At 36.4% G+C, this 17331-nt stretch overlaps 1 protein-coding gene across 1 annotated transcript in view; it reads left to right on the top strand.

Moving 5' to 3' along the window:
• The first annotated feature begins 3365 nt into the window (after nt 1-3365).
• Nucleotides 3366-17331, top strand: part of gng7 (guanine nucleotide binding protein (G protein), gamma 7) — a 34258-nt gene continuing 20292 nt past the window's right edge. The window contains exons 1-2 of the mRNA XM_077231997.1: nt 3366-3833; nt 7208-7269. The gene's annotated coding sequence lies outside the window, so the exon portion shown is untranslated. The remainder of the gene's footprint in view (nt 3834-7207; nt 7270-17331) is intronic.

Here is a 17331-nt window from a genome sequence, read left to right as displayed (position 1 = left end):
TCATCTTTGAACTAGGCTCAAAAGTATCTTAAATTGTCACTGCCGAACAGTCATTACCGAAACATGCCATCATTGTTTTGGTAGTAACAAAAGGGAACACATAATCATTTATTTGGGGGAAATAAACACATTTTTTGTACAGTTATGCAAATCATTAGTATCTTAGTATGTTTTAGTAGTGTTTTTGAAGGCGAGTTAAAATTCTGTAATGTGATGTGGTCGCAACCAAAACATTACTGTCACTACAGAAAACTTGAACATCAAACCTGCAGCTGATTCCTGTGGATACTGAATAGCCGAGAAGTCGAGAAGACGCTGTGCTCTACACAATGTGAAGGTAAAGACAGTTTTTTTTCACTGCCCAAGGAAGAGCATGTGAAGAATCAGTGGTTAAAATTCATCGTTACCACAATACCACAGCAGTAATAATCCTAAACTATTACACCAAAGCCATCTTGATGTTTCTGTTCCATTCATAAGACGAGTCGTTTGAGAATCATATGAAAATGTGGTGATGTGCAAAATCTGCAAATGTAGGCCTATAGGAGGAAAAGAAACATTTTTTGGACCTTTGATGCATGTGTAAACCTGTTGTAGGAGACTCCAAAACAGGAAACTTTGAAATAACATAATAGGGGCACTTTAACTTTGAAATCAGTATGATTAACTTAATGCCCTTTACAAAGAAAGATTGGGTTCAAATACAACAAATCTAATAAATTACACTTGAAATATTGTTAAAATTGTAATTGTTATTGATTTACCTTTTTTTAAATAGCAAAACATATATTTACAAGGTAGATGTAAACAAAATATAAATTTGCATACATAAAAAAATTGTGGGCAAATACAACTTTTTTTCAAGACGTTTCCAACTCTGACTTTGAACCAATTCTGTAGAATGGCCTATATATATAACAATGATAACTGTACTAATTAAGAACAATATCAACCTCGACCAGTTGAACAATACAAGGATAGACATGAAACTGCTCTTTTAATTCTATTAAATAGATAATATAAAATTGCATAAATTATTCTTGAACTGACCAAAGTATTTAAAGAGAGGTTACATTAAAAACATACATTTTAACATTAAATTATTAAATTAAATTAACATTATATAGAATTATTCTATAGTCTATACAGTATTTAATGCAATTACATCAGAAGTAAAATATAGAAAAAATAAGAGTAATCCCTTACTTTAGTCTTTCAGGGGAAAAGTAATTTAAAAAATGGTTATCATTTAATAAATGAAGTTTTATGAAACAAAGTTCGGGAGGAGCACGTTCAGGTAATCAACAAATCAGCACAAGAGGAAGCCGATGTAAAAATAGCCTTCCCTCACCTCTGTCCCATGACAGTTTCACAGCATCCCTCCACCACCCCAGGGGGAGTACTCTGGGTTCGGGCCAAATTTCGAGCTCAGGCCCTCTCCCGGACAGCACGCCAAATACGCATAAATGTCTACATCTGATTTCATGTACGTGTGAACTCGTGAATTAATAGTATGGCATGACAATCCAACATGAAGGGGAAAAACTCATAAGCAACAAGCAATTACCGTCTTATAGCCTTGGGCGCAAACCCTATATTAATGTCAAATGTAAACTGTGTAAATGTCAAATGTAAAAAGTTGCCAATTTCTTTCTGATTCGAAAGATTTGAATGATCGACTGCCTTTGTATCTCACGCAACTGCAGGGAGAGAGGAGAAACATGGCAAGTTGAATCAAGAGCTTCAAGATGTTTTGAGAATCAAACCAGCAGCACAGAACAAAACAATGGCTGCCATGCAGGGATAGTGCATGAATCAACTCTCCTGACTGTGATCCACTGCTTCATTCTCTTCTCTCTCTCTCTCTCTCTCTCTCTCTCTCTCTCTCTCTCTCTCCCCGCGTCCCAACAACTGCACCACCTCATTCCTTTCTCAGCAGTATTGCAGTTTCCATGCAGACTGTTAGATGGACTGCTGCTTTCTGAGAGAGAGAGGAGAGAGAACTGCATGACTTCAATGCATGAGAATATGATAGAAAATATACTGCCATCAGCAAAATTTCTTGTTCCAGAGGACACAATGCAATAAATTATCTACCATCCCCATTTACTATTAATATATCCAACTGTAAAAATACAGCAATGCTGTGCCAAGTCAAATGTTAGCACAATTCATTTGGGACCTTTGAGAATCCTGGGGATCCGTAAGGGAGGCTGTGAAGTGAAGCAGAAAGAAAAGACAAATCGTCTGCACAGTCCTTGAATAAAACAGTAGAGTGTCTCAAAGCAAACAGATAAAGGTAAACGTCTTTAACATTTACGAGCACAAAACTCAGGTGGGTACATGGGTCAGTTTTTATGTATTTCATAATTAAAAATTGATTTTGTTTTAAATTTCAGATGGCTTAGTAAACAGGTAACCACAAACTCAAACCTGCTTCCTGATTGGACAGTGAATGTAAATGCAACTCCCATTGGACACTCTTTCAATATTATGTGCTTAAAAGGGTATTATGTTAGATTAACAGTCCACTACGTGATTAGCAGCCTATAATAATGTCTTTTGAACTGCCACAGGGTACAGTCTCTTAAACTGCCCTGACTGCATTTTAAAACCTTTGAAAGACCTAGTTCGGATGGGAACCGTAGGGCTTTATTATTAAGGCTGGCTGACTCTGATCAAGTTCCAAGTGCCAAATTTGCCTGGAAGTGCAGATCCACCTACAGTAGCCTATTTCTAACACATAGGGCTTACTCAAAGAAGCAGAATACATCCCACTGAAGCCTGTATTTGCAGTTGTGTAGGCAACAATAATAGCAATGGAATAGCAATTTGCAAGGGAACTCTGAGAGTTTTTTAAAGGGATAGTTTACCAAAGATTTACATTTTGTCATCATTTATTCAGCCTCGTGTCATTCCAAACCTGAATGACTTACTTTTCTGTGGAACATTAAAAATAACATATTTTGAGAAATGTGTCTGGTTTTGTCCATACAATGGTTGCCAGTGGTAACTAAAACAGTTTGGTTTCCAACATTCTTCAAAATATCATCTTTTATTTCACAGAAGAAAGAAAGTCATAGAGGTTTTGAATGAAATGAGGGCGAGTAAATGATGACAGAATTTAAAATTTTTAATTTTTTAAAGCAAATATTAAAGAAAAAGATAAAGGACTTGCATATTTTGATCATTGTTAAAGAAATCCTAAGTAAATAGGTAGCCTAATAATAAACAATAGGCAAGCAGAAAATACAATAATCTGCGTTGATGTTAATAAAAATTGAACAAGAAGATTGATGAAATATTCATATATTTCGTCGTTCTTCTTAAATGTGTGAACAGAGTTTGAATAGCCCACTAGCGCCCTCTTGGGCCAGTAGGCTTTACTGCATACTGCGGTGCAAAACGCGATCGAGTTCGGTGCGCTCAAATGTGTTGGCTAATGAAGACTGGGTCGATGAACCGCTGCGTAAAGTGTACTTCTTAAACCGCTCGGTAGCACAATACCCCCAAAAATCCCATCGAGCAGCGAAACAGTTCACCGACGGACGCAACCAAACCCGTAGGCACCCGATGAGGGTGGAGAGGGCAGAGCTGGCGAAACTGATTGGTTTTCGATTTTAACGAAGAGCCGCCTTATTTGACTCACAACCGACTCAGGTTTTTCCCAGGAGAGAAAAGCAAGTTTGTGTGCGAGAACGCTGTCACCGGTAGTGGGGGGACTGACTGGGTGGACACTGGTGCACGGAGGGGGTGGTGTTTGTTTGGAAGGGGGGGTAACAATCTGCGCGAACCTGGCCCTTTAAATTACCTCCACAATCACTGTAGACGAGGTGAGTATACAACAAGCTCTTATTTTCTTCCTTGCTCGCTTCCTTCCTTCAGGTTTGTAATCGAGCATCCGTTTGCTTTACCTAGACGCCTGTGTTTTTCAACGCGTTTGCGTTAAAGACAGGGCGCGCGGCGCTCCACTCCACCGGTGTCACGAATCCAAAACCGCTTGAATTTTCTGAGCGTTGTCCGGTGGGGTGGGGAGTGGGCTTCGCATCAATAATATTTAGTAGACTGTGCGTTTTATATGTTCTGCTTTAAAAAACGCGAGGGCAAGATTGGCATTTCGGTGTTTGCGTGAATCAATCTTTGCGCTCTGGCTCAAACTAAAGCTTAACAGGCGAGAAGAAGCTTTCCTGCGCCTCCTGTCAACACCTTTACGCCTTATATTCTCTAATTCTGTGGCAGATATTTGCAGCGCCGGGTCATTATAGGTTTGTACATTGTATACATCGTTTGGAAGGAGTCTTCAGAGCTATAGGCAAGGAGGCGTACATTGTGTACCGTTTGTCAAAATGCCCGCATTGTCTTTCCATCACTGTGAGCAAGGCCTACCAACAGCAACAGAGCTCTGGAGCAAAATGTTGTGCGTTATGGCAGATGTGCAACTGCCTGCACTTCTGCATCGTTTTGGGCTGATTTAATGTGACGATGTCATGATATTGGCTGAATGCGTTTATACTGTTCTGGACTTTACATAAAACCCCAGAAACAGCCGAGCAGCACCAGTTACAGCTCCACAGGCCTGCTTTTCCTTATTTTCATGCTGTAGTTCACTTATAAGGTCGTGCATAATTTAATTGGTACGCGCGTTTTCTTTCTATATCACTTTTCACCAAACATCTCGTTCACAGTTGCTGTACAGAATGTCATCTAGTGAACCCACTGTGGCAAGGGAACAAAAAACTCCATAAGATGTTTAGGTGAAGGGGGAGGTTGGACCTTGAAAAGAACCAGACTCCGCTGAGCCCAGCCTCCTACAATATGTGTGCATATGACAAATATTTAGTTTACATAAATGTAAATAAATGAGTTGCACAGTGGTAATGGTATTTACTAGTCATGTTTAATCACATTTAGATAACTTAAAGATAATGAATAATTTATAGGCAGTGGTCAGAGAAGCATCTCTAAAAATAAAATATAATATAAAGCATTTTGTTTTATTAAAAATGATTTATATATATATATGATCATACATTGTATATATACGTTTGTGCTTGTACCTAATGAAAAATATTATTTTACATTCAACACTTCTCAACTGGTCTAATGTTTATTTTGTGCTGTGTGTCAAGAAGTGTTATTTTGTTGTCACAGTTCTCCTTCATAGGGAGACCTCAGAGTGGGTTTAAATAACTAGACTCCCCGCAAACCGAAAGGGCAAGTAGATTCAACAGATTAAGTATTTGATTTGCTCTGGTCAATGCAATGGAATGTATTACATTTGCAGAGCTGATGTATCGCTCCTGTTTGCCTATTATAGAAAATGACCTCATGGTGAGCCATTATCACGATTTTGGCAATATTACCATACTGAGCCACAGAATTCACAGTGTGTTAGTACACAGTGAACTTGGCCTGGTTAGATTCACTACAAAGTCCAGTCTGCCATGACTTATCAATGTATCTAATGCTCTATACTCTCCTGACAGATGCTAAATGTATTTCAGGGCGGTTATGTCGCATTGTCTAGGTGCAGGTGCAAGGACCACCTCCTCCTCCTTTGTATGTACAACACATAATTATATAAAGGCAAATGCCCGTAATGGTTTTGTTTTCATTCGGAACTCATGCTTTGTAAAAGAACGGTTATTTGATCTGATAAAGTTTCTGGTAATGTGCAGAATGTGTGAATGTACTGTATGTGTGTGTATATATGTATGTATATATATATGTATACACAGTATATACACATTATCAGAAAAAAATTGTGTAGTGTATATATTGATGGTATTACCAAACATACCAATTCTTTAAAATCAATTAGCTCAAGCTAATCAGATGGCTTGAAGCGACCTATATTTTCCCAGTATGAAGTCTTCCAGGGACATGAATATAATTACAGCTGGACCTGCTACTGTGCACTAATTACAGAACCGGTTCACTCACTTATTCCACAGGAACCCTAATTAAAACATAAATTTCTTTTAGACAGTAGATACATTTTCTGTGTACAGTAACAGATGGTTAGTGAAATGCAGTAGGGTTATCAACTGGTCCAGCCACTTTGTTTTGCTTGGCTAGGATCATACTCAGAGCTCCACTGAATTAGATGAGATTAATAATTCATAGGTTTTGATTTTGGTGCTTCACATCTCTCTCTCGCTCTCTTTCTACTCTGGTTGCCCTGGTTGGAAACATTTGTTTTGACAACATGAATAATGGTTATAGCTGGAACGCACATTATTTCACCATTTCGTGTACAACTTTGAAACTGTATGATGAAAGTTCGGCCAGTTATGATTAGACTATAATTATGTTGGGTTATTTTATTTTTAATGCAGTATTGCATATTCATTGGATTGATTAATTGCTAAATGTTGTTTAACTATTTATACAAAAGTCCCTTAGACTAGTACATACTTTTTTAGTGTGGAATATATAGGATTTATTTATTTATTTATTTTTGGTCATAGTGATATAATTTAAGTCAATGATATTCAACATTTAATTGTCATTAATAGTTGCAAAGAACAAGAGGATTATAAAGTAAAGGTTTTCACAATTATGATATTGTGTAAACCAAAGTGTTCCAGTTCACTGTCAGTAACCCATTTGAATATAAGGGTAGAATTTACAGTATGTTTACACTTGCTTAGATAAAGCCTGTCTGAGTATGTTCCTGTGTCATGATTAGAGAGGGATAAAAACAAAACCTTACAGACGGTGGTGGGCAGATTAATTCTGCATAGCTACTAAAAGCAGATCAAAATTTCAATAATTCTGCTAATTCTTATTCCTAATCTGTATTATATAAAGTTTATTAGTGATCAGGACACTGCCCTCTAGTGAATCAAATTGAAAATATTTAAGTCATTTTTTAACGTATTAACGAACAAGTGTTTATGAAATGTGATATTATTATTTTTTTTAAATATTTTTTTTGCTATGGTTTTTAGTGTACGTGTTGATATGTTGGTTGTGATGTGCTTTTTAAAAAAAAACATTTTTTGTTCCGTAGCTATTATATCACACTTGCAATATATCAATTATTGTAGCAATACCTACTTTTATTCACATCAAATTTTAATATGGAGTAAGATTATGTAGGGATGGACCACTCAAATAGATGGTCAAATGGGTAAATAACATGTTACATTAATATTTTCTTGTTCCAATAATTGATATAAGTATTGTGTATTGTGTTTTCTAGACAAGCAAACTTACCTGCAAGTACCTGAGCCAGCTTTGGTCTACAGCCTCTCCATAATCCAGGTAAGACAAATTCCAAATAAAAGTTATAACTAAGAATGCAGATACAGGTTATGTTTGTACTAAGCTGACAGGGAATTTTATATATTGGCATACAGGTAATCTGATGCATCTTGACCACATGGGGGTGTCAATGTAACAATATTTAACTGATTCATGCATATACTCTTTATGTCCTATACTCTCTCTGAGCTGTGTCCATAGCAACCACCCAGTCCACAGTTCAGTTTTGATCAGTGGCGTGCACAGGGGGTTGGGGGGGGGGGGGGGGGGGGGGGGGGGCTCAAGCCCATGCCCGGTTTGTCTCAAAATGTATTGTGTCCCTCTCTGATAACTGTAAATAATAATAATTATATTATTATTACAAATAGTATAATAGATAACAATAAACTTATACACTATTGCCACTTACAATAATAATACAAAAAATATTACCGTATATACATTTTTTTTTGGCGGAGATGTAGTAGGCGGAGTTTCCTTTGTAGCGCTATGTATGCAGCAGTCTTCAAACTACAGGAGCAGCAGGTAACGTTAAGATAATATGGAAAAGTTGCATTTATCCTACCATGCTACTGTAAAAATTGCGGCAGCATGCGAGTTAGGCTTAACTAAAATAAAAGTATAACTCGATTTCAGCCGCATTCTGAGTCTGACAAAGTCATCCGTTTTTATCCAAGGCAAGTGTTATTAGGTTGGGGAAATACATCTAGTGAAATGAAATCTTAAGTCCATGTCCAACTCTAAATTGTAAGGAATTTATATCTTTGATTTCATAGTAACACTTTACAGTAAGGTTGATTTGTTTATTATTCTTGTATTAACTAACATGAACTAACCATGAGCAACACATTTGTTACTGTATTTGTAAATCTGGTTTCACTTTATTTTGATGGTCCCTTTAACACATTGTACAGTCTATAAGTAACATTGCACCTACATGTCTACTAACTCTCATTAGAGTATTAGTAGAATATTAGTAGACTGGTAGGGTTAGGGATAGAATAATTTGACGTGTAGTTGCAAAGTTACTTATAGTTAGTAGAGTGTCTGTTGGAGGACCATCACAATAAAGAGTTTGCAGATATGAAGCAGATAGTCCACTAATACTCTAATGAGAGTTTGTTGACATGTAGTGGCAAAGTTACTTATAGTTAACAGAATGTTCAAAAGGGACCATCAAAATAAAGTGTTACCGTTAATCTTAGTTAATAATAGTACACGTTAATTGTTTGTTCATGTTATTTCACAGTCAGTGCATTAACTAATGTTAACAAATACAACATTTGATTTTAATAATGTTTTAGTAAATGCTGACATTAATATTATTAAGATTAATAAATGCTGTAGAAGTGCAGTTCTTTATTAGTTCATGTTAACAAATTTAACTAATGAAACCTTATTGTAAAGTGGTACTGATTTCATGATAGCTAACACTATATGCATATTGCATATTTCTTGTCATTTTGTTTTTAGAAATGAAACAATGAAAGGAGAGCTACAATCATTTTGAATTTTCATTATGTTGACCATACTTCAACTGCTTTTTTTGTATGTATAGCTACACGTTTTTTTTGTAGAATCAGGGTACGTTTACAGGTCAATGATGTACTAAAAACAGAAAAGTTTTTCTTTTACGTTTTTCGCGTAAAGACGGCACTGTTGTCAAAACGATCCCCAGTCACATAGATCCACAAAAATGACTAAAAATGCTGTATTATTCATGCCAGGCCAGTAGATGGCGTTGTCAGTTGGTAAGGAAAAACTACGCGGCTATAGACTGACGATGTAATACGCATGAGCATTTTGTAGTTTACATAGAGATGATAATCGTTTTCAAAAACTTGCACTTTGAAACCCCCTTTTCAAAAGTTTGCGTTTTCAGGCCCCCAAAATGCCATCGTCGTGTAAATGAACAGCCAAAACGCTTAAAAAGTTTCGGTGTCGTGTAAATGCCCCCTCAGAAAACTTTCATTGCTATCATGCACATTAATGATTACCAGTCACCAGTTTTCCTTAGGTTTTAATTGTTTTGGAATAATGAAATAGTCCATAAAACGAACCACTATAGCAGGTAGTTGTTTTTAAAATGGACTTAGAAAACAGTATAGCGGTGAATGAGAGACTACATAACATATATTTTTGTGTTCTAATTTGCTCAAATAGCAAAAGAAAAACTCCACAATAGTGTTTTCACAACTTTCAAAAAGAGGAAAAAGAGGATAACGGCAGTTAGAAGAGAGAGAGATAGCTACTTTACACAGCCGCTGTATTAGAAACACCTTCACAGCAGCGTTAACTAGTTTTTTGTAATTTGATGCTAAGGTAATATAATAAGTATAGTGTTACAAATGTACATAAATTAAAAGAAAATGAAATATAAAAAACTTTGCAGGATTTACGATGCTGATTACAGTTAAAACGCATCATCAGAGTCTGTGAAAATAGTCCATAGATATATAAAATTATTCCAAAAAAAAAAAAAAAATACTGAACCCAAACTTTAGAAAGTATATTGTTACAAAATATTTCTATTTTAAATAAATGCTGTTCTTTTTTAACTTTTTATTCATCAAAGAATCTTGAAATAAAATATTACGCAGCACAACATTAATAAATCGGCATATTAAAATGATTTCTGAAGGATCATGTGACACTGAAGACTGGAGTAATGGCTGATGAAAATTCAGCCTTTTATCACAGAAATAAATTATATTTTAAATTTTATAATAGAAAACCATTATTTAAAATTGTAATAATATTTCACAATATTACTGTTCTTTCTGTATTTTTGATCAAATAAATGCAGGCTTGATGTGCATAAGAGACTTCTTTCAAAAACATTAAAAATAGGAATGTTTCCAAACGTTTGACCTGTACTGTATATATAATTTGGTCCTAATATCTTGAAAATCTTTAGAGTAAATTTGCAGTTGTAAATTCACATTTAACAATTTTTTTTGGAATTATGCTAATATTATATAAATACCATCCACAGAGTTCAGTAGTCATGGATAAAGAGTGTCACATATATACTACACCACAGAGTGGCAGTATAGGACTTCACTGCAGAGGCTCTGCTTTTGTTTTCCACTGTGATTCAATCTCTAGTTACGTCCTGCTCGGTCTAGACGGGACAAAACCCCTGACCAGATTCCTGCCGTCTTGCGTCAGCTGACTGACTCACAGACTGTGGGGGGAAAGTATGGGGTCCCGTTTGGAAACAACATGCTTCAGGGAAAACACCTTCCGAGACTTCAGTCTGAATTTTACACAAACACGGTGTCTGTTTTTTTTACTAGAGATGACTTTTTTGAGGCAGACTGGAAATATACTGTATAGGGACTGTGGTAATTTCTGTTTTTGCCATCCGGTGACTAGACGCCTGTCAGTGACTGATAGACTGTCGTTCATGCATTTCTTGCTCGGACTTACAGACTAAACAATGAGCTATTGAATAATTCCATATGGAACATAACAACTCTCCAGCTACCATGTGATATAATACATGCAGTAAATTCAATTCTAACTTTTCAGATTGCTCAAAATATGAGAAAGGGCAGTGCTGAAAATAGCTAGAACCTGTGATAGATTTTGTAATGTTTTGCAAGGTTGTTATTCAAACAGATGGATGTGTGGTGAATACCCCACACTTAAGTCCTTTTCTCTGTCTGTGTTGTGAAAGAGCTGAGCGTGTTATGAAAGGCTTGGCGAGAGAAACAGTTCAAAAAGTGCTGGGTCATGATGACTGTGCTATTTATGTAGTGAGCTTTCAAAATATGAGTCAGCACCTCAGCTTTTTTCCTCCCCGTTTCCAGCCGAGTGGATGAAAAACTGACTAACTGACATGCACATCATTTCATATTCCTCAGGTACATGGCATGTGCCGGTAATTGTTGCATAACGAGTCGGTTGTGGATCTCTTGGGATTTCACTCAACTTGTAACAGCTTATATCACATCCCTGTAGCAGCCTCACGTGGCAGGATTATGTAGCAGGTTTTATAGTGTGCTATATAATAGGTTTGCATCTAAGACAAAGAGTGGCATCCCAAGTGCTGGAGATGCAACCATCTTATCCAAGCAGCTCATCCAAAAATAATGACTAATATGTGGGATTTGGATTCTGTAGCATTAAGAGTCCGTTGTTCTGTTCACCACTGCCTCTCACAATCTCCTCGGCATTTAGTAATCCCTATTCAGCTCGACAGTTGGCTGCATTCCTGCTGCTCTGTACTCGCTTTCATTTTTGTCATTGAAAGGGGAATGTGAGTAACGGTCGCTGATGCACTCCCTCCTCCTGCCTCTCATGCTGCGCTCACATACTCCCCAGCATATAGATCAGTCTCCCACTCTCACCTACATGTGCGGCCCACTCTAGCTCATGCATCACATACTACTAGCGCACTACCGCCTCCATCACTCCTCCTCCTTCTATATGGTGTTTAAGTAGGCAAAATACGTTGCTATGCACATTTGCAGGGATCTCATAGTTGCATTATTAACAGTGAGACTAATACAACATTACTTTCTATAACATTATTAATTTTAAGTAGGGGTGCTCCGATCAGGATTTTTGGGGCCGATCACGATCCCCGATTGCTGGAAGCTGATCACCCGATACCGATCACCGATTACAGGGTCTATTTGAAGCCTTCTATTTACCATGTAGCATTATTTATTAAACAACAGTATATTTAACATCAATGTACATTAAGTATTACAATTAAGAGAAGACAACGTATCCTGAATTGACACCTGTGTATTTATTTGCAAGCAACATGTCCAGCATATTAACTTAGCAGCCTGTGCTTGGTTATTGGGAGCAGCTTAGGACTTGACAAATACAACTTTCCTGTAGAATATAAAATAAAAAAAGATAAAAGACAGAACATATGAGTCTTTAAATTTAGCTTTAGACTACTTTAAACTAAAAACTGCAACATAAAGGCTATAGCCAAACTAATGTTTTGAGTCAGTCAGCCATCAGTTTTTATAATACACTTAAAAGGACCACAGTTAGTAAAGTCCACAGCAAAAACAGAAAATGCAAATAAAAATACTTCTTAGCCTAAGCATCAATATTTTGGTTATTATTATTATTTATTTTTTTGCACGAACCTTGCAAAGGTTCTTGAACAATTATTTTAAACAGATTAAGAAAGCCACCACTACTTTTCACACTCACATCAATGGTTAGATTGATTTGTTTAGATTCAGTGAAGTCGTATCCCACCATTGTTTCTAAGGATCGATATTGTCCCCTCATCACTTTTTGTAACATTGAGGCACGCACGGATGTACCGAATACAAATAAATAAAACATCTCCAGTTAACTAGCAGAGGATTCATTTAGTTCGCTATAAAATGTGAAATCTAGCGCTAAAATGTATTGTTTTTTACTAAAGCTGAGCGCTCGTTGCCACGGCGATCAGTTGCATGGATGGATACAGTTTTCTCTGTGGCTCTTCTCTTCCGAGTTTCGCAGTCTTCACTCGGACGCGCGCTTCAATCTATCGCCGTTGTGGAGACTCTTTATTCATTCCGGCGAAATCACAAAATAAAAAGCACACAAACGTGTCCCTGCTAGATATACTGTAACCACTGATGAACATATTCAGTTTTGATGAGAGAAAAAAACCTATTTGAGTGCGGATTAGAACCCGTAACCTCTGACACACTTGTCAAAGGATCTACTACTAGACCATTTAAGAACTTAAACGTAGTTTGCGGATCGATGGATTTATTCACGGGTTGAACGGAGAGGCTGCACAGTTTGACAAGCGGGCAGCGGCATGGTACACACATTACAGATTGATTGTTAATGAATTGTCTTTTTCACACACCTTGTAGAATTGCCAGACCGGTGAAGCCATTTTTACCAGGTCTCGCGAGTTTTGCGTCATCTGATCAGCTTTTCTTGATCGACCTTTATAGAGACTGCAGATCACACATCCCAAAGCAATTATCGGCCGATTATGATCGGCAACCGATCAATCGGAGCACCCTTACTTTTAAGTCGCATTTATGCATTAAGCACTAGCAGATGCTTTTCTAGTAGCATAATGGGATTCGTCACAAAGCCAACTCTATTAAAAAAATAAGCTTCATAAAATTATAATAAAACTATAATAATAATGATAAACATGATGCATTATCTTATTTAAGTGTTATATGAATTATTATCATAAAGCATTTATTGTTGGAATAGTTAAAAACAGCAGTATGCTAGTATTTCGATAAAGTGTTACAGCAAATAATTGAATGTTTCCTGTCATAACTTGCCCCAGGCTCTGTTTGCATTGCAAAAAATAATTTGCATGGAAGGTTTCATCCATGTCCGTGCTACACTTCTGGTTAGAGGAAAGACGCATAGTTTGAATAGCTTTAAGTTCCAATGAACTACTGAAGCGCTGCAGGAATGCCGCTCTCATTTGTAATTCTCTTCACTGTTTCTCTTACTGGAAATTTATTCATTCGTTCTTTGTAAAACTAAAGCTTAGCCAGTTGTTAGTTTTTGTTTGATTTGGCTTGCACAACTGAAAGGAATCGTCCAGGAGGTGCATTATATGTTCAAAGTTGATTATTACATTAGAAACATAACAAACTGTTTTTATCCTATTATTCTCTCCATGTTCTAGCTGATTTGATAGCATAATCAGTGTTTTAAATGTCTTGTCTGGTGTACTAGCTTTAAGCTACTGTCTGTCCTGCTTTCTAATCCTTTATGTAAGGATTCTGCAGCATCATTGAACTCAAAGTTCCTAAGCATTCATGTTGCTATCTGTTACCTTTCCGAGTAAGCCAGCTGTATAATGCGCAAGTCAGCTGATATCCAAATATAGGAACACATGCTGTTTGTTAGTGTTTCACTGTTCATGTGAATTCGGAACTGTTTTGCATTATGCTGCATGTTACGAGCATGGGGGATGTTCAAAATTGCATACCATCATATATTGTAACTCATTATGTTATTGCATTATGTTTAGCCTACTGTATGCATAGAATGCCTGGATTATACCAAAATGTGCATACAACCCATAAAATACTGTATCCCATAATGCAATGTGCTTTGCTTGACCTTCCACTGCTAGTGTAGCAAAGTGAAAGTGATGTCAATTGTTATTTATGTATTAATATATATTTCCTTTCTCATTATTGGATCCGGCTGCATTGAGTTCAGACATTTGGGGACAAAAAAGGGGAAAATGTATAAAAATATTATTAGTGTTAAGTATTATTAATAATTAATCTTACTTTTATTGTAAATTTAATTAATACATTTAAATGAATGTATTATATAATAATATAATATTAAAATGTATATAATATAAATTTATATTGTTTTATTTATTCTTATTCCTTACATTAAAATAACAAGTAATACATAGTATAATTTATTGTATTAGGTATATTAATTATTATTAAATATTTATTGTTGGATACGGTTTCATGTGCTATTTCATACAAAAAGCAGGATACAGTATGTACAGTAAGGAGTATGAATGTCCAGCACAGATGAACCTCTGACAGCAAAGCTTAGGTTACTCTTGCAGTGTCTCTCAGGGAAATTTCCTCAGCTGGTTAAAATCAGTTGTGAATTTGTAATTGAGGTTAAAAGTGATCATAGATTCCCTTATGAATGCAAACTTTCTCACATTTGAGGCGTTTAAAAATGAGAATGAAAATTTCACAGGTGTGCCGAGGCTAGTTATGCAGCGGGAGATATTGCGGTGACTAACCCGTGACCATTGGCACACCAGACTCAACTTTGACCCAAGTCTGACACAAGTTGACCCTTCCCTTGACTAGACGAGGGAATCCTGGCTGAGTGCGCACTCTCCCCACCAGAGCACAGTCACGGGTACGGGGTGCTGCAACTGACACCTGGGTGTTTTGCCACCAACACACTTTTCAGTCCCACGGCCAAACACTTGAAACAACAAACTCTCTTGTATGGCTCTCTTATATGAAATTACTAATCATACACCTTTTCTTTCAGCACCTTTATAGGCTGGGCAGATATGTTGGTGAGGTGATAAATCCAGTTTTTCCTTTCGAACTTAAGCAAGTAGGTTAAGCTCCCAGAGCGTGACTGACCTAATTTAATGGCCTTTCCACACTCTGTACATGTGGAAGATTTGAGGGAAGAGGTGTGGCTTCCCAACACTGAGTACTGTCCTGCAATACAGGGCCAAAGGTTCAGCACTCATACATAAATACTCAGGAAAAAACAGTTTTCATGGGTTTCAGTTTGATCTGGGGCTGCATGATTGATATATATATATATATATATTTTTTTTTTTTTCTCTCCTTGAGTAGTATGTTCTTTATTGCATTATTTGAGTGGTACATTTAATAATTTATAATAATTTTCTATTTAATTAAAATATTTTACAAATACATTTAACAATTTACTAGTAATTTAGTATTACATTGAATTTATTATTGAAAGAATACTTTATGATAACAATTATGATTGTTAAATTTATTTCTGCATTATATTATTGCTGTTTTCTTTATCACTTTTAGCATTGTTGTTTTTATAGTTAATTGTGCAGCCCTAGTTTGATCAATGCAAAATGCAAGAGAAAGGATATTTAATTTAAGATAGAATAGTTCAGTATCATGCATTAGAGAAAAAAAAAACAGCATTGTAGGCACTTGACCAGGCCTTTACAGGTAGTTCTGCAATAAAGGAAGCGCCTCTAAGACGGTTTGTCATTTGTTTACGGTCAAGGAAATGTTGCATACACAATAAAATGTGTATTGACTTTTTAAAAAAAACATTTACTGGAAGAGTTTTTTTCTGACTGCATTCAACAACAAAAATACTTCACACCTAGTCACCTGTCCTGATAACATATCTAATTGGATCAACCTAGCAGCCTTTCCACTTAGGTCCTTTGCATGTAAACAGTCCTGGTTCCCTGTGCTCTACCACATGCACCCGCCTGTTTGGATAGAGAAGTCAGTTACACCCTTTGCACTGAGGGTGGCTTGTTTGGGAAAGCAGGAGTGAGGTTTGACACCTATGCAGCTGATATCTGCAACAGCCCTTCTCAGCGGGAGTCCGATGGGGACCAGGTCAGAAATCCTCTGCCATGCATGTGAACCGCCTGCTTTACGCAGTTTCACGACAGAGGTGTGAAACGGCCTGCCGTATATTTCCCTAATGCCCTGCTGTTTTAGGTAGCGACAGACGCAGAGAGCGACCCTAGACCGACTCTAAACATTCCGTCTCATTCTCTTTCTCCCCCCTGGTCACCATTTATAAAACTGTGTGACATTAGTGAATGGTCACTTTATTAAAGCTGCCTCCATTCCTGCCATAGTAATTATCAAGATTTGTCTCCATTACAAGTCATGTGCAATTGATTCCATGTGCTTCAGTTAGGAAACGTCTTTCGTACAATAATGACTTGTTCTACCTAAGCGTATTCATTTTAATCATTTTGTGACTTATACTTGACTGCATGACAGATAAATCAGTTACTCTGGAATGGGAACTGTGCTATTAGTAGGGCTGGGCAATATGGCCAAAAAATCATATCTCGGTATTTTTTGGTTAAATGGCGATATACGATATATATCTCGGTACTTTCTACGTTTTTCTATTTGGATAAAGAAAATCTGTATTTATTTAAAAAAAAAAAATTTCACATCCTGCTCAATGATTTCCAAACAATGTTGATATTGAAGGATATGGAAACAAATATAGTGAATGTAATGTAGGCTATGCAATATATTATGTGCAAAAAGGTGGTTAAAATCACATTACATTGTAACATTACAAACTAAAAACAAATATAATTTTTTTGTTTTTAAAATGACTAAAGGCTAAACTAAAAATGAAAATAAAAACAAAAGCACAAACTAATTATATTAGCCTGCATTTGATTACCCCATTATAATGATCACTTTCATAAAAATATACTTGTAGGTTTAAAATTCCACATATGGCACATTTATTGTCTCCAACAACAAATATTTTAGCAATAGCCTATGTATATTTTAGTCAGAATTATTGCGCTACTGTTCTATTGTGCTCGTCTGTTTGGCGCGC

The sequence above is a fragment of the Siphateles boraxobius genome, unplaced genomic scaffold (assembly GCF_051911475.1).
Source record: "Siphateles boraxobius isolate OS27281-9 unplaced genomic scaffold, OSU_SipBor_1 1, whole genome shotgun sequence".
In the NCBI taxonomy this organism is placed as follows: Eukaryota; Metazoa; Chordata; class Actinopteri; order Cypriniformes; family Leuciscidae; genus Siphateles; species Siphateles boraxobius.
This window is presented reverse-complemented; position numbering and strand designations above follow the sequence as displayed.